This window comes from Lepeophtheirus salmonis, chromosome 3 (assembly GCF_016086655.4).
Source record: "Lepeophtheirus salmonis chromosome 3, UVic_Lsal_1.4, whole genome shotgun sequence".
In the NCBI taxonomy this organism is placed as follows: domain Eukaryota; kingdom Metazoa; phylum Arthropoda; class Copepoda; order Siphonostomatoida; family Caligidae; genus Lepeophtheirus; species Lepeophtheirus salmonis.
In genome coordinates, this window is record NC_052133.2 from 34,639,448 (window position 1) to 34,653,535 (window position 14,088).

At 28.0% G+C, this 14,088-nt stretch overlaps 1 long non-coding RNA gene across 1 annotated transcript in view; it reads left to right on the forward strand.

The window, feature by feature from the left end:
* The window catches only part of LOC121115485 (uncharacterized), a 32,669-nt gene extending 18,906 nt beyond the window's left edge, over nt 1-13,763 (forward strand). The window contains exons 2-3 of the long non-coding RNA XR_005863537.2: nt 8,262-8,331; nt 13,465-13,763. This is a non-coding gene — a long non-coding RNA (uncharacterized lncRNA). The remainder of the gene's footprint in view (nt 1-8,261; nt 8,332-13,464) is intronic.
* The last annotated feature ends 325 nt before the right edge of the window (nt 13,764-14,088 follow it).

Sequence of the window (14,088 nt, forward strand, 5' to 3'; positions counted from 1 at the left end):
CAGTTTCCATATGAAAAAGGGGACGATGATTATACACATATATATTTTTTCATATATATATATATATATGAAAAGTATTAATTTACTTGATTGGATAACCATTTATGACGTCAGTTGGTTTTACAGGGGGGGGGGGAATATACCATAAACTAATTCTATGAATGGATTGGTCAATGAATAATATATACACATATGTGTTATGATTTATTCCCTTTATATATCCTACACTAAAGGATAAGAAGGATAAAGACTTCATTAGTTGATTTTGTTTTTAGCCTTCGTGCATACATAATTTATTTAAATGTTGCCTTTTAAACAAAATAATAATTTTGTAAAGCTGTATGAGGATAGAAAATGCTTAAATAGATAGCTAAGGCTTTGGTCAAAATTACTTCGCTCAGATTCAGATACAAAATGACTATCATTTGAATTCATATTACAGCTAAAGTACCCTTAACAATGTTATGAAATGGGTGTTAAAAGTTGCATATCATTCCTTTATTTTTCAATTAAATAAATAGCCATGATATAAAGAGATTGTCTCACTAAATAGACAACCGTATATTGATTTTATTCCAGGTAGAACTTTTTTTTAAAAATACAACATAAAAAATTAGTAGGAAAAAAATAGCCAAAAATCAATAAATACTTAATTCAAATTATACTAATTCTTTATAGAATGAACATACCCCATAACAATAGTCCGCAACTATTGAATTAAATAAATAGCCCTGATATAAGTATATTTTCTTATTAATTAGACAGTCATACGATGAGTTCATACCAAATCGAACTTTTCCTTAAAAATACCAATATAATTAATAAAGAAAAAATAAATATTTATTAGGGAAAAAAATTATTACATGCTCTATTGATAATTTATTATAGCATGAACAAATCCAATAAAAATGCTGGCAATCTTGAAGGATCCTATATGGCCAAATAACTCTAATACTACCTCATAGTCGTGATACATAGCATTAAATATGATACAAATACCTTTTCCAGTACTGTAACCGCTTCTTCAAAAATATATATATATTTACCTAATTGTTGACACCTTCATAATAAAAGATAAATAATAACTGTCAATAAAGTTTTGCCCTTCGATTGAGATAGTGAGTTTTTGATGTCTTTTACCTCAAAACACATGGAAATATTTTTTCTAAACTAAACCTTATGTTTCTTTGGTCTATAGAGAGCAATATTTTATTTACTATCAAGAAGCCTTGATAACTTTATGAATAACTATATATATATTTTAAAGCAATAAATTTTAAATAACTTTAAAAATATTATCTTTTTTAGGTTCTGTTTCTTTGAAGTTATATGTCTTCCTTATAAGTATAATTTTTGTCATTGTGATAAAAAAGAAAAAAATTATTAGACTTCAAAGAAAAGGTCAATTTCCCCCCCCCCCTTTCTTTGTACCAACAAAGAATTTTCTTAGATTGAGACATAATTAAATAATTTTTTGAATCTGGAAAAATGTACTTACCTACTTTCTGTTTAAAAAAAATATATATTTAGATATTTTAAGGAAAAAAAATAACATTAAATCATGTAGATTTTATATTTCTATCTTTCTAAAAAGCATATTGTAGACCACAAACTCAATTTTTTTGGATTGTTAAGGTCATTATTACGTTGTTTGTAATAAAATCAATTAGAAAAACGTCATCTCCATCCAAAGGGATACAAACTTGAAATTTTGTTGAATAGATTAATTAACAAAATATTTTATGAAAACGCATTTGTATTGTAAAAGGGTCTGATAGTAACTTCTCATGGACCACATCTGGCCAACGAGTTCCCAACTAACTATACTAACAAATAAGTATATAACATTTTAGCTATTAATTATATATATACCCACCATTATTTTATCTTTATGATCCTGAAAACATTCAACAAAAAGACTCGCTCATAAAAAATATCCTTCAAAATGTCATTTACATATCTATGTGATTATATACAATATAACTCTAAATGTCTATATACTTTGTAGTAGGTATATCAACTACATTCTTAATGAAATAAGATATTTCAATCCCTGATTTATAGTTAGAATATACAAATTAGAAAAATGGGAAGATGTTTTTGTTGTTCTGAGGAATAAATAAGTAAATTCAAACAAACTTTTGGTAGATCATTAATATTCCGTTTTCTTTCTTTATTTCCTATTGTTTCCTTACTCTCTCTCTCTCTCTCCCATCTTTAGTTCCTTCAAACCCAATGATGCTAATTAGCAAATACACATATCGTGTATACATTAGGGTGAGGCTGGTGCCCAACAAATTCTTCAATTTTGAAAGATATCGCCTTTTTTTGTATAAGCTATGTATAAAGTTCATTAACATACCTATGCAAGTTGATTGAATTTTTTTTTATTTGCTAGTGTTGAGTTTCGGTCAGTAAATTTAAACTTGCCTGAGATCGTTATAATTTTAACTAATTTAAACAGTTTCAAGTTGAAAATTGTAATTTTTAAATATCGTTTTAAATCGGTCTATAAAAAAATAGATAGGACTGGACCGAAACAAAAAATCGATTTCGGACAGTGTTTCAACACTAAATACTGTTAATTTAAGCTCAAAGCAGATACAATTCTCTAAAAAAGTAACAGAAAAAATACTTAATTCTTTTGTTTGCTATATATTTTTTTGTTTTTTTTTGTAAAAACTCAATTATTAGGAAATGATAAAATAATTTTTTCGAAAACTTATCATTTGTTAGCAAAAAATGGATAAGTGTTTTGAAAAATGTGTATATACTTCCTTGGCTGTGTGCAATTTATCCTAAATAATATGTTTTTATTTTTTACTTCATAAATATACTTTTTAGGGAGCGGCTTTTAAATTCTTATATTAAATAGATATTTAATAAAAAAATTATTAGAAACATTCAAAAATTGGACTCTTTTTATATATAGATTTTTATTTAAAAATGTATAGTTTAAAAAAATACATCGTAAGAAATTGGGTGTTTACATTTAATAAATAAACTTAATAGTATAAAATTAGTCCCCAATGACAAAGGGCTCATTTAGATACAAAAATTCACTAAAAATCTAAAAAATACATACCTAAATAGTAAAAAAATAACTCATCAATTAAAAGTAGAACGTTCTATAAGTTTGTGTCTGCATAACCTTAACATAAAAAAAGAAAAAAAGTCAGACATCTAATAACGGACACCTAGGATAGGCCTATTTTTGTACTTATTGAAGAACCCTATAATATGATTTAAACTGTTCATTTCTAATAGAGTTCTCCATAAAGTACAATACAATATCTACTGCTATACCGAACGCCGAAGTATCGTCTTGTGGATCTTTTAAATCTAAGCAATATGTCTTAAAGTAGTTGCAATAATTATTATTCCATAATATCCATTGTTTCAAAGGATTTTTATAGTTTTTTCACTTTTTCCAAAAAAAAAAATCTGGGCTTTGTCTTCTAGGTAATTGTTAATATATTCTTTATTTCAAAAATTTGTTCATTAGATACATACATAGTACCAATAAGGTTAATTTTGTTTATAAAAAGTTGTACATTAGCTTCACCCTAATATACACATATATATGTATATATGAAAAACGAAGCGTAGCAAAACCAATCCATTGTTTGAACTTTACTCCCCAATATTATTCATCACAATACATCCGATCGAATTAATATTGTTATTATTAGATTTTTTCTAATTTATATTGTTACATAAGACAAAGGGAACGAGGGGATGCAGAGAGAGAAAGTGGGGAGGGGGGTGATCTCCCCTCTTACTTTACTTTTACTCTTGAAGAAGAGAAATGTGAAGATGGATATTTCTTACTAATTATAATTTTGCTTTTTTTCATTCTTCTTGTATATTTAGAGTAAATAAGTTCACTCATCCATGTTCCAAAAGAATGGAGTCTCCAGCACATATGTATATATGTGGTCTTGAACATAATCCAATTAAGAGTATTGTGTAAAGAGATTTCGTTACCCAAGTCAGAAAAATTCCAATAGCGTTTTTTCAGGAAAAATATGCTTGCCGGATTGGCGCAAAGATAATTTTGAGCAACTCTTTCCTCTCTCTTTCCCTGATCTTAATCCCCTTGACTTTTCAATGTAGAGTATAGTCTAAGAAGAAGCCAATGCAGTTTTCAGGCTCTACCAGGATTCCTTAATACGCTGTGCGTACTAACTGCAAGGCAATGAAAAGACATCACCGCCAAGTTTTGCAAAACAAAGACAAGGACATTGAATGATATATTGGTCAATTATGGGACAATATTAAGCCAGTAAAAACTATTAGTAGATATTCTTATAACCCCCATAATCGGTGATTATTTTCATTTTATTGATAGAAATTGTTTGGTGGGGAAAAACACAAATTAGTCGGCCAATTTTTTATTTCCAAATCATATTATAGTTTACAAAAAAGTCGGACAAAAGGTCATAATATGGTCACTTAATTTTTTCATCATTATTATAACAGTAAATCAATTCGTTTACCCAGTTAAAAAAAAATCCTTTAAAACCCAAAAAAATAATTATAATAAAGTCATAAATATGATAAATTCTATCAAAGTGTAATTTTCCTCATCACTACAACTAACATTTCAGTAAAGGTCAGAAATTTTCCTGGATAATAATAACTTGAAATTTGGATCAATTATTAATGGCAAATGGTGACACCTTAGATTTGATGTAATAAATATTATCAAATACTGTAAAAATAATAAAATTTATTACATACTATCATGTTAAACGTGCAAATAAGTTTAATTGATTCGAGTTCTATAGAATCATTTTATACCCATATAACACAATGACTTGAAGAGTTATATGATTGGAGAGGACTTGGCTAATATAAATCAAGTAAATAGCTGCAAGTTCAATTTAAGTATTCGTATTAGAGTCTAATGTCTTGAATCATGTAATCTATTAGGGGAAAACGGTACTACTTTTGTGGAATAACCAACGGTCTGGGTTGCATTATCAATGGTACATGTAGAGCGATAAGTACACCCAATCCTAGGTTGTGACTCATTTTTTGAATGTATAAACTAGGAGTGATGTTTCTTATACTTAGAAATTTTCTACTGAAGTTGGTGAAGTGTTTGAAGTCAAGGAGTAGCTGGGTAGCAAGTGGGCTCCTGCTATTTGCGGCAAAAAAAATAACCTAAAAATGATAAAGACAACAACATTTATTGGTAATTCCTGTAACCTTATATACCAATTTGAGATATCACCTTAATATGGCTGAGTTTATGTTTAATTTATTCGTTTTATTAAACAAATGAATATGTATATCTATTTTATTATTTGAAGTATATATTTTTGGTTTAATAATAAATGTTGTTTCAATTATACCCATGAATACTTTTATTTTTGACAATTATTTATCAATAATTAATGATGCTGCACCAATGGATCAAAAAATGGTGTACATTCATTTGATAATACAGCTGAAGGACCACTATCTATGCTTTAAGATGGTTGCCAAAAGCTGACTATTGTTTTGAACTTTGAAAGAACTGTTGAAATCTAAATATCACAATCGGAGCAATATACCAAAAAATTAAAAAGTGTGCCAACTAGGTCAGGGTAAATTTTTTTATCCTATTAAAGATGAGAGTAAGAAAGTAAAGGGAAGTATTCCAAATGGTTTTAATCAAACAACTAAAAACAATTGATCTCATTTTTTTCGGAAATCAAGGTTTTATTCAACTACTAAAAGGTGTGAAACCCTGATATCTCTTGCATGGGACCTTACGGACTTGAGAGGATTGTCCTTGGTATTTTCTTTAACTCCTCCAGGGCCGGTTTGGCCTTTTTGACCGACCCCTTCTTCCTCTCCAACGCTTCCGACTTGATGACAGTGTCATCTTGATGTCGTCTAGGCAGCAAATTTCCCTTTTTTAAACCTTTAGATTTAAACGATGTGCCTCTGATTATTTTTAAGCCAAAAAAACATTAAAGGAACCATAATAACCCCAAATTTCTGCTTTTGTGGGCTACAGAGTGCTATTTTGGAAAAAAACCACCACTTTTTTTTAATGTTCCTTTAATAGGTTAGATAGAGTTTGACTGATTAAGTATAATTGAACACTATAGTATTAAATTTACTCCATCTAAACTAGGAATCTTTTGGTGAAATCCAAATACATAAAGTATATTTCATTTTCTAGGAATCACCTGGTTGCGAACGTATACACATTGAATTCAATACAATAACTTCTCACCAGCCCGTTGCCCTTAGCTACAGTATTTTTTTCAAGACCTACATGATTTAGTATTATTTTTCCCTTGAAAGATCGAAATATGAAAAAAAAGAAAAACGTAAATAAATAGATAATTGTTATCAAATTAAATTTAAAAAAAATTACTTATCTACATATCTCTTTCTAAATTGGATAAAAGCGTTGTACGTACAAAAAACAAAAGTCTAATAAATTCCTCATTTTTGATCACAATGATAAAAGTTAATGCTTTAAAAATTAATGAAGATTTGTTGTATAAAATAATGTTTTTTTGTTTTTTTTGCTATCAAGGTTTATTGATAGTATATTATGAAAATGTTGATCTCACAAAAGTAGAAATTTTAGGTTAACAGAGTGATTTTTATGTTTCTCGGAGTAAAAGCATCCGAGTCCAAGGGCAAAATTTTAATAAATAGTAAATAATCATCATTGTCTTAATATGTATATTTGTAGATACTAACCAGACATTTTCTGTTTTGACTAATGCAGAATTGATGAAAAGGCTTTTAACATCTCATCATCAATTATATTATACTAATGGGAATTCTTTATTCTCCCATTTTCCTTCTTATAACTTTGAGGAAGGGTAGATTTTTTTATTATGTGGGTACATCAACTTTAGAGCACTTAAAAAGCTAAAAAATAAATAAAATACTTAGAACTACAGCAAATACAATAATGCATAAGAAATTTGATTATGTACATCATATAGTACATAATATGCTTCCATTATTTATAAAAGTGCTACAATAATTATTATGGTAAAAAAATAATCATTATTAGTTTTGACATTTTCCTAAGAATTTTAATTTTTTTTCTTCTTCATAAAGCATTCTGACGTGTTTTTTTCCTTCTTTTTATTCCACCCCTCCCCTCTCTTACAAAATAGATAATTATTATTTAATTATAATCATAATAACTACTTAGTGATGAAAAGAGAAGTAGTGCATAGTAAATTTATTATAAAACATAATAAAAGACCCTAAATTTCTAGGTTGATGCGTCAACACAAAAACATTTTCTAATATAAATTAAGAAAGTGACAAATCAATTTTTTTTTTTTTTGTTAATATATGGCCCAATATTTTAGAACATATATAAGAGTTTGTATCAGTCATTAATAAGGAAAATTTGAATATGTTCCATTCCTCAGGTCTTTACCTTTATTGTATATCGCAACTTTTCCTCTTAAAAGCAACAGAAAAAAATGCGATAAATAGACCTGCCCATCTGTATAATTACCTTTAGGAAATTGCTGACAGCTGCTTAGCAGGATATAATTACAATTTACCCAAATAAGATTCAGAAAACTAATAAATACTAAAGAAGTAGACTCATCGTTAGCTGACTCCAAAATACAGTGTTCATTTTGGTTTTAAAGAAGTAACACCGTACCCTGTTATTTGTCTTTGAGAAATGTTTCCAATTCTAAATCACCCTCTAAAACAGTATTTCTCAAACTTTTTTGAATGAGAGCACCTTTCAGAAGTGTATAATTCTCAAGGTACCCCAGTGTAAAATATGATTAAAAAATGCCACTGCAAGGGTTAAAGACAATTGTCCTGTTTATTTAGACGCGATAATAATGAACAGAGCATTATGCCAACTGGTAGTAATAATAATAACTTTAACGCTTAAAAATACAGGTTTACAAAGTGCTTCGCAAACTTGCTTAACAGCTCATGTAATATAGCAGCACAAAAACCCAACAAGAAATTTTAAGAACATTTCCCATATTTCTTCTTCCTTATTGCCCTTTATAAAATTAAATGTAATTCGCGATTAAATTATAAAAAATATGTTTTGCATTGCCGTCACACTGACCCGAGTTGGCTATTGATTAACATAATTAACAATGAGTACTTGAAACAGATTTGTATGTTTAGTTTTATATATTTATTTATCTTAAACGAATTTAAAACTTTATTATTTCATACGTAAAAAGAATGTATTTATGTATATAATGTCATATTTTATTAGATATCAAAATATGGTTTTTTTTTTTTTGCAGCACCCGTGACACGGTCAGGGGGAATTCCAGTATGCTGCTGCACCAACTTTGAGGAACACTGCTCCAAAAGGTATAATCTTCACTAATATTATAGTAAAGTAACACTTTTTACCAATTGAATTGGTTGAGTAAAAATTTATTGCAGTATAATAGTTTAACAAAGTTCTTAATTAATGCCTAATTACAGTATTTATTATTGGTATAAAAATCAGTGAAGTTTGATTGATGATATCTCCCCTGGCTGATATCTATGATAACATCATTCGGCAAAGATTGTTCCATAGAACGACTTTTCCGTCCAATTTAAGATGAAAACTATTTTTCGGGTGATCATTTTATCCCAAACATATGTCAATTATGGGCTTTTGTTCAAATTTCTGTGATAGTTTTATACACCCAGGATTATAAGCTGTAGTTTTGAACAAAGGGTAGCAAATTTTTGGCCAAATTATCCATAAAGTCTTCTGTAAAAGATAATGTTAATATTAATATAGATAATATTAAATTGATTATAACTGAATCACTTTGTCAAAAAATGAGCTTTATTTTCAATAATGATTAGTCCAATATCATTTTTTTACATCATATATAATTACAAACAGTCCAAAATTTTATAGACAATGGTGAACTATAGACTTTGTATTCGAACTTCTGTTATGATTTTCAATAATCAAGAATTTTTACTATTTGTACCAGAGATTCTTCAATTAGTTTATGAGACTAAATTTGATCCCGATATTCTTTTTTCAAATAAAATCCACAATTTTTTAATTATATTTGACTGTAACAATGAATTTTTGCTACTTTAAGTAGTGCAACTTGTGGTACCTCTATAGGATGAATCCGAAAAATCTTAATTATTATTCGTCAAAAAAAACAATCCATATTCACTTTTGAGAAAAATCATTCTAACTTGCTTTTGTGTTGACGGGCCACATATATATTGTATATTTATTATTTGAAAGAAAATACATTTATTCAGCTTTCTAGTTTTTATTCCTTCCCAATTTTCTATATTTTATTTAATGTATATTCCATTTTATCCCCTTATTCATTCCCCCCTTCTTTTCAACTCCCTACTACTCACTTACTAAGAATGAAAGCTGATTGGATATTATGCGAAACTACTTTTGCGTGCTGGCTACTAACACATACATACAACCGAGTAGTACATTATAGAAATGTTGATGATGAAGATGATGAAGAGATATATGAGAAGAGCTTTTTATATTGTATATATTGGAAAAAAGGGAAGGGAAATTGAATGAGGGACTCTCTCTATTTCTCTAAATATATTTTCTCTTTATTCTTATCCTAGTTGATTGGAGAGAAAGAAAGAAAGAGAGAGAATAAATAAAAAGGAAGAGAAAGGGATAAGGATATAGAAAAAAAAGAAGAAGAGATTGGAAAATAAAAATAAAGGTTACAAAATATCCATAATGCTCAGTGTACAAAATGTGAGGTCCGTCAACATTAAAGCAAGCAAGAATAATTTTCCTCAGAATTGAGTGTAGATTCTATATTTGTATTCTTCAACTGATCATCTTTTAATTCTGTTCATAAACTATTCTGATGAATCCTTCGTAAGCAGCGCAAATTGCACTTAAAATAGCAAAAGTTCATTCGCACAATGAAAAAATGGAACAAATGATTGATTCTATTTGAAAGGCCATAACGGGCCTTTACTATATAAAGAAATCAAATGAATGCTTTAAGCTGTTATAAATAACATGGATAAATTGTACTTGAGATTTGACTTGTACATGAGTCCATATGTTAAAAACTTGAGTTCAAAAACAATGACTCGAGAGTTGTAGCTTTGATTTAAATGACTTGCGTGGACTTAAGACGATTTTTAACAAAAGTTTTCATTTATATAATAAAAATTATAATATGATCAATTAGTAACAAATATATACACTTATTTCAATTTTTTTACTGGTCGAAAAGTAGGACACTTTCAAGTTCTTAGTATATTCAAGATTGATTTTGTGTTTATACTAGAGGTGGAAACGGATACTTGGGACTTGATAGTCGATTCGGAATTTAACTTTGTATTTTGAAGACTTGCGTTCAAAATTAAAGACTCGATACTTGTTTTGGACTCGAAATCTAAGACTCTATACTTAGCTAGATTTGATACTATTTTTAACAAAAAAAAATACTATTATGTTATTTTAAATTTTTCACTGGATATACAGAAGGGTTTTAAAATATTTCTTATTGAAATCAAGGCAAAATAAGTGGAAAAAAATTACCTAATTTAAGTCATACATTAAGTAAATAAATCAAATATCATTTTTATTAAGATAGATCAAATTTGGATCTCATTAACAGTCGTAAATGTACTAAAATAATAACTAAAATGAGCTGTAAAATAGGAAAATTGTAAATTTAACAATAAGCAGGAACTCTATGGGAAAATCCAAAAATTAGATAATATTTCTCCTTGTACCAAAAGTGAGTGGGCTCCATGGTCCCAGTAAATACACTTTCATTTGGGAAAACTAAAGATTTGCTAAATCAACTGTTAGAAGGGGCTTCAAAATATGGACCCAAGTCCAAGTTTCCAAGTTATCTAGTACTATTTTTCAGAAAAAAATTAAGTTGACATTATTTATCATTGACATTAATTTCAATTATTTAGCATTTATGCAACAAATGTATTTCTGGATTTGTTATTAAATATTTGACAAAATTATTTTATTTATGAGCAATTAAATTTATTTGAAGTTTGACCACAACCCCTGGCTTTATGAGCAATATTGCAGTTCTTTTTTTTTTCCAATCAAGCACAGGGTTTAGAGTAATTACTCAAAATATCCCTCCTTATAACAGGAGATATTATAATAATTATAAACGGGCGAAATTGAGTTTTGATAAGAAAAACGTCTGGCCCACCAAATTAACTGTTAAAAGAGATTTGAAAATACAGTCTTAATTCGAATTTCCTACCTCTGGTATCAACACATAAACAATATTAAGTTCAATGGACCAATGAAACATTATTTATTAGTACAAACTACATTGTATTTGCAATTAGCAAGTATATTGAATGAAATACATACATGAATATAAGCGAGAGTAGATATATAGTATATATATATATAACAGGAAATATTTGCATAAATTAAAAAATTGTTTCTAATTTTGCAGAATGCGTTTATTTTTGGTTGTTTATCATGTTTCAATCTCTGCACACATTTGAATGTTTGTCGTACACAATATATTCCTTGATGAGAGCATCTCTTTGCTGAATGTAATTTGAACTCAACTCACTCTTGCAATAATAATAATAATTATATATGTACAAAAAAGTCAAAGGAAAAAGAAGAACTCAAATATAAAATAAAATATAAAAATTGGGAAAAGGGGGGGGGGGAGATCTCAACATAATTTCTTCTCTCCTTCTTATAGTACAAAATATTATATCCTTTGAGTTTTGAAAAGAGTTTTTTTATTATTAACATTTATAATTCTTTTGAAAAGGAGATAAAATACTATTAAATAAGATTTATTTTTTCTTTATCTATCTTGTGAGAGGGAGTGAGAGAGTGTACAAAGTAGTAGCAGAATTGTCACCTGCCTTAGAGAATATGAAGAAGTAGTAGGTATAAAAATACATATAAGAAAATAAGAATCTAAGATAGAAAATATGTTAAATTTCCCATGGGATATTTATTTTCTCTTCTTCTTCCCTTATTTTTTATGATTACTACTATTACTAAAAAAATAGAGACCAAATTGAAGAAATAAGAAAAATGGAAAAAAGGACACTTACAAAAACCATTTAAATATGTTGTCCATCAACATGAAAGCAAGCTAGAAGATTTTCCAACAGAATTGAATCAAGATTCCTCATTTGTATTTTTCAACTAATTATTTTCCATTTTTGTTCATAAAATCTTCGGATGAATCTTTTGTAGACACCACAAATGGCACTACTTAAAGAAGAAAAAATTATATAAATACAGAGAGTAATAATTTGTGACTTGTTAACACAAAACCTATACAGCTAAAACGAGTTTAATCTAAGTTGAGTTAGGATTCCACATTTGCACTCTTTAGCTAATAATCTAATATTTCTACATAAAGTATTCCGATTAATCCTTTGGAGGCAATGAAATGTCCATTACTTAACGAACCAAAGTTTTCTTTTCACAATCAAAGAAAATAATAATGTGTGGCCTGTTATCACAAAAGGAATCTAGACTGATTTTTACCAAAATTGAGAGTTAGGATTCCATTTGTAACTTCAACTAAAAATATTAAATTTCTATTCATAAAGTATTTTTATTATTCATTTGAAGGTGTCTTTAATAACACATTAAAAAGTTTTAAGCGAAGTAGAGAAAATATTAATATACGTTTGTGGCCCGTATACACTAAGTTAAGCTAGAATGATTTTCCTCAATATGAGTCTTGATTACATTTGTATTCAACGGCGAGTAATTATCTTTAGTTTCTAATAACAAATAGGCCAGATTAATCATTTAGAGGGGCTTAAAATGGCTTTAAAGTAGCAAAAACTCAATTCTCACAATAAAAAAGTTAGGAATTTATAGATTTAATTAAAATGGCCCTATTGGTGGCAAAAAAAGTCTCTTAAGTCAAGTAAATGTGTTGAGTTGTTTTAAACATTACTGGTTATTTCCTTTTATTCCAGAAATTTTGAGTTTAAAGCCCATGATTGATCAAAATTTGCTCATGAAATATTTGATTGTGTGCATTTATGAAGTATTTTCTTGATGTTAAATCATGATTGTTTTTGTGTTGACATATCACATATTTGGACACCAGTGTCTCATAAATTCAATATTGGTTTTTTACGTTTGTTTTTGAACGGATTTCCCCCCTGTATTTTTGGTTTGATAGCTAAGATGTCAAACTATATTTCATATTTTATAATGATTAATCAAAAGTGTGTTTGAAATATTTTGTGAGCTACTAAATATCATCATTCTTCCGCATTTCAAAAAATCAAATTTAAACTTTTATAACTTTTTAATTTTTTTTAGGAACTGATTTGTTAATCTGATATAAATTTAGACATCTATTCTTGCTTTTTTTGGAACACTAGTATCCTTGGGTTTGAAGGGATATTTTTTTGTCAATGTTTCAACTGGTACATTACAGTTTTTTTTTGTGTAATATACTTTTTGTGCTAATGATATTTATGTACATTGAGTTTAATTAAATATAGGTGATGGAAAAAGTCTTTTCAAATTAATGGTGGTCATGCATCAACCTTACAAAAACCCAGACGAAATGTGTGCAAAAGAAGATAAATAACTTTTGTTGTATGTCTTTATTCTGTTGTACTTTTATATTTTATAAATGATAGAAATGCTTCAATAAATATCACCTGAAAATTTTTTCAATAATGTACTTCAAAAAATAGTATAAATATTCGGATGTGTATGTCTAATTAATTCAATTGTATACAATATTTGGTACATAATTATTTTGTCAAGTATAATATGAAATAAAAGTGCTCAAATCTATAAATAATACAGCAAAGTTTGTCTGTGCGTATGTATGAATATATGTTCTTTTAGTGTATCTTAAATATGAGTGGAGGACCCTATGTCAGCAACAAGGTTATGTAGTTAAAGCTTGGCCAAGTAGCCTTCTAGAGAATAAAGTACTCCCTGGTTCATCCGTTACATTATTTTTTTCTTCTCAAGTTTTTACTACTATTCTTTATTCTTGAAGAGAGACATCTATGAATTGAGTAACTACGCGTGAGTGTACTTATGGAAGACAAAGAGTAGCACTGATCATTTCTTGGGGAATTATCTTCTATATCTAAAAAGTATAGTTTGTC